Raw genomic sequence first — 4791 nt, forward strand, 5'->3', positions numbered from 1 at the left:
AGCATGAGGAGAAAAGATATTTCAGATATAAGGCCACACAAATTCATACTCTAGTCCAAAAAGATGAGTACCTTTCAAAATTAAACCGAATAATCACCTGAGTAAGACAAACTGTGAGAAGCTATCTGCTTGTCCTTCAAACTCTAGATTTTCCTAGGTTAGCACGGCAGATTAAAATATCTTCTCTAAGGAACACCTCTAGATTTAAAGCTCAATGAAGGGACCGTGTGATACACTGATCAAGTGGGGACATTCACCACCTCCAGGACTGCTTATTTTCTATTTACCTGCCTTGCTGGTTTCAATCTCTATGGCATCTAGAGAGGGAACAGGCAGGGTTCAGCAGACAAATGCGGGCTTTTTGGTAAGGTGTTTGGGGTTTTTTTTTTTGTTAAATTAATTTAAGCGAGGTGTCTGAGGCTGTATACTTCCATGTTTTACTCCGTTTTTCAGTCTCTACTACCAAAAGTTATGGAAGGAATTTCAATACTTATTTTAGAAGGACTTCATTAACAGTATTAAAACTCCTCTAGAAAGTTAAGCCCTTTCAAAGCAGTTGATGACAAACACACCTAGGTAAGCCCCCCGCAGTAACTGAGACAAAATAATCAGGGCAGCATCTTCACATTTTGAATATCCTCCTTTAATGCACACTCTCAGATGTCTAGGAAGCTAAGCATGTACTCTTACTGAATTTTGTTAAGGAATACCACTAAAAATCCACTTCCAAGTTACTGAAACGAAGTTGGAACTCGGCTTTCTCATTTGTAAAGCTTTCACTTACATGAACAAAGAAATTGAAATTTTTATTAAAGAATTTAAAGATGAAATTCCGTTCCATCATTACAGTGTGACCACCGTACTTTTTCAGTAAAAATATCTTTCAATTTCAGTACAAATGTTTTCAGTAAAAATATTTTTTTCCCATTTCCATTTCAAGCACCATATATTCTTGACTAAGTACATACCTAACCATCCTGAAGTCACTGGATTTATTGTCTGAAGTAAATGGCTACATCTGTCTAACAAGCATGAGTGTGTGAGAAGGGGGAAAAAGTTGGGTCAAAGTCAATCTCTTTACTCAGAAGACACTTTAGACAAACGCTTTCGGCATTGTGTTGTCTAAGCAAATTTTAAGAGACCTGGGTAGGGTGCCTGAGTAATAACAGTATGCATTTGCTTAAGTACTCCAATGCTTAAAGGATTTATAGCTGAACAAGAAATTGAATAAAAAAAGTAACGACAGAAATACCTCTGTTGGGAGATCTGCGTGACACACATCGGATGTTGCAAGCAGCAAAACTGGAGCAAATGCTGGAATGTTCTGCAGTAGTGTTGTAAAAGTAGCTTTCAGTGTAGCTCCAACAGCCTCCCACCACAAATGGATATGTGGGATATAAATGATACTCGGCGCTGTTCTTTGAGCTTCTCGCATCAACTGGTGAAATGAAAGCTTGGATAAGAAAACTAAACCGTGTGCAATAGGCTAATAAATAACTACGTATCAGTCAAACTATCTTACGAAGTGGGAGTACATGAAGCCAAAACACAAAACCAAACCAACAAAAGAACAACTCCTTAACAATAAGGTAAAACGTTTACTTTGACTCAAATATAGACATTGCTACGCAGACAGACCTGAAGCTCTACCTGATTTCAAAACTACTCAGGTGTAAGGGAACTCCTAAAGCGCCTCACAACTTAGCTGGTGTAGTGGTGTGCCTGAAAACACAAGCCTAACCCTTCTTCAAGATGTATTAGTCTGGGTAAGTCACTACACGACTGCAACTACACGACCGACTACACCATCTTCAATTCAGAGCGGGCACATAGCCAAGTCAGTCTGGAGCACAGTCTGAACAAACACAGACAGACCTATGTGAAAAGATGGGGGCTGATGCTGTAAGAGGAGCCTGGTTACAATTCAAAATTTCAAGTATGTTTTATAAGAGGTGACCAGTCTTCAGCCTGCCTGAACAGCTAAATCACGCACAGCCTCTCATTACCAAAGGATCCATCAGACCCGATTACACGCTTTGGATGGCCGCAAGCCGTTGCCTACAGATGGTACCTCGATCGCAGAAGAGAGCGTGCACCTACTGCGTGAGGGAAGTGGCAACAGCCCTTTCACGTGACAAATTTCTCCGTGGACCCTTTCAGATTATTAAGATTCAGGGGGTTCCTGTCACAAAATGGGAAGCGCACGTGGTGTGTCTGGGCAGTGACTAGACACGGTAGCTATAGGACCGCAGAAGCAACCGTAACGTAACAAAAAAGGAATTGTGCCTCTTCTGTGACAAATGAGTATCCAGTCCTGTAGTGTGTCTGTCCTTACTTGTCCAGCTCTCAAATGCTGCTGCCTAAAGGTCAAGATATTTTAATACAGTGATGCCAAACAACAAAATGGCTTTCCTGCCTAAAAGTAAAAAGGAAAACAGCACTACCTCTGCTTATATTTAATTTTCACAGTTAAGAAAAACATACCAGTTTACAAATGTAAGTGTTCCATGAATTTTAATGCTTTTACTGCATATACTACAGCAGTGGAAGCTGTATATATATACACACACGCGCGCACGCGTGTACATATGTAAAAAAAAAGAAACACTTCTTTTCCCCAAAACCTTGATTGCCTTTTTATTATATTTAATAAAAAAGCCTACAAAAAGTGCGTGACCTGCAGTCAGGCTGATGCAGAGCCACCTACTGGGAGCAGAGTCTCGTAAGCAGCAATGAAAACAACTTTCTGGATCCCACCGAAATGGGCAGGATTTCTTGCGATAAAGAGGGATTTATTAGCAGCACCTCCCAGCTTCCCAAGCTGCTAGCAAATTCCTCACGGCTTAATTTGAAATAGAAGATACGGCCATCTACAACATCCTTACTCGGGATTATATGATCTAAAAAGAAACGTGCATTTTCGGACAGAAGTAAACCTAACAGCACGTTCAAACCAGGCCACCTCTATTAACAATGAATTTTGCTTATTTTACTAGTTTATATACAGTTCATGAAGCCTATGAGATTAAAAAGAAAAAAAAGATACCCGTGCACATGTTTCTTCCGGTGATGTGGCGGTAACAAACAAAGCAGGTAGGTCTAGCGTATAAACTGGAAACTTTTCCAGGGCATGTATTACTGCAGGTGCCAAATGAGAAGCTTGCCCACATCCTGGCTCTCCAACTAGTAAGAACCGTGGCCTGCAAGATGTTGGCTGGTAATAAGCATTTCTAGGACAATTAGAAGATAGTAAGTTTCAAAATGAAGTGATGACTAGGCACACAGATGTTAAAGGTTTTTTCCTAACCTCGTTTTTTTGGTAAATACTCTCCATGTTCCAGTAAATAATAAGCTGGTCTGTGATCAGGAAGACTATCAAAGCTCATTTTCTTACAACCTTGTACCATAGCTCCCCAAAGAAATCCTGCCAATCCCCAGCATCTCTGCTATTCGTTTGGCTGGCTTAAGTAATGGCTCTTAAATCACACACGGGGACTTGTCCAGCTAAATACACACACGACAACTGGTCAGTAACCTGATACGGAGGAGAAATACAACTCGCTCTCGCTCTCTCTCTCAACACACACCAATCTGGATCTGTACACCCCAATTTTCAGTAGGTCTTGAGTTTAAGTAACTACGAGATCTCTACATCTGTCAAGTTCAGCTGAAATTTGGCCGTAGTTACTGGAGATAGCGGGAAGGAAGGAGCAGAACAACGTTTCTAGGAAAAAATTAAGGTGGGCGCTGAAACACATGAGCTGTATCTGAAGTACGCAATTGGATTAGTTAAATTACAGCAGTACGCCAAATACGTACAAGATTGTATTCAGTCATTCTAATTGTTTCATCGTTGAATTGTGTATTAATTTCCTAGTAATCTTGCTTTCCTAGCATGAAACACATTTGTGAAGAGCGTTTGTTTTTTCCAGCACAATACCACTGTACCTTTACTGGCTGAAGTCAAAGATCTTAGAGACCTAACCAAACTCAGCTGGTCACATTTTCTGGACAGCATAGCGATAGAAACGGAGAAAAATAACTGACCCAACAGTGATGACAACAATCTATTTTTTCAACTGTTGGCTTATACACCTTCCACATTAAAATGTCAAAAGCTTAATATCAACATTTACCTGCTAAAATTGAGGAATTTTTCCTTTTCTCTACTGGGCATTTGATGAGTTGGCTTATCTTCAAAGATTGATGGCGATTCCTCATCACTGTCAACTGCATAATTTCTTAAAACATGATTTACACTGTCTGAAAGACAAGAGAGGTTTGTTAACTTTCCTGAATACTCCATATCTCACTCTCGCATTAACACAGCTTCAAATCAGTGCTGGAAATCCCTTTTCTTCTATTTCTTCATTTGAGGGCACACACTGAATGCTATTTTCTGAAGAGTTCGTCCTACCACAGACCTAAGGAGACCGCACAAGTCTCTACAAAGCTGTCCTAAGTGCTTGGGAGGTTGTTTGGTTTTTTTCTCCTTAGAAGAAAGATGATTAGGAACAACTTTGGTGGTTCCGAGACACCTGAAAAACCCAACAAGGCCACTTCTTTCTGGGGCAGGTTCCCGCACTGGAAGCGAGGGAATTAAGCGAGTGCGATGGCCACAAACTTCCATTTGCGTAGGACTAGTGAGTCAGAATATACAGACCAACACACCTGCTAAGTAAGGCTCCTCACAGATCACCGAATGAGTAGATAATGGAAGGCAGACAACAGAGAAGGGATGCAATTACCAATCCCCTAGCCTCTCTGCTTTTGTTTTGTTGGTGGATTTCT

The 4791-nt window shown here is 40.6% G+C and overlaps 1 long non-coding RNA gene across 1 annotated transcript; it reads right to left on the reverse strand.

The window, feature by feature from the left end:
• Positions 1 to 1324: 1324 nt before the first annotated feature.
• Positions 1325 to 4160, reverse strand: LOC129200909 (uncharacterized). Its single transcript, XR_008575160.1, has 3 exons — positions 4137 to 4160; positions 3047 to 3230; positions 1325 to 1438 (listed from the first exon to the last, which is right to left on the reverse strand). It is a non-coding gene; the product is annotated as an uncharacterized LOC129200909 (long non-coding RNA).
• Positions 4161 to 4791: the final 631 nt, after the last annotated feature.

This window comes from Grus americana, unplaced genomic scaffold (assembly GCF_028858705.1).
Source record: "Grus americana isolate bGruAme1 unplaced genomic scaffold, bGruAme1.mat scaffold_66, whole genome shotgun sequence".
NCBI lineage: Eukaryota > Metazoa > Chordata > Aves > Gruiformes > Gruidae > Grus > Grus americana.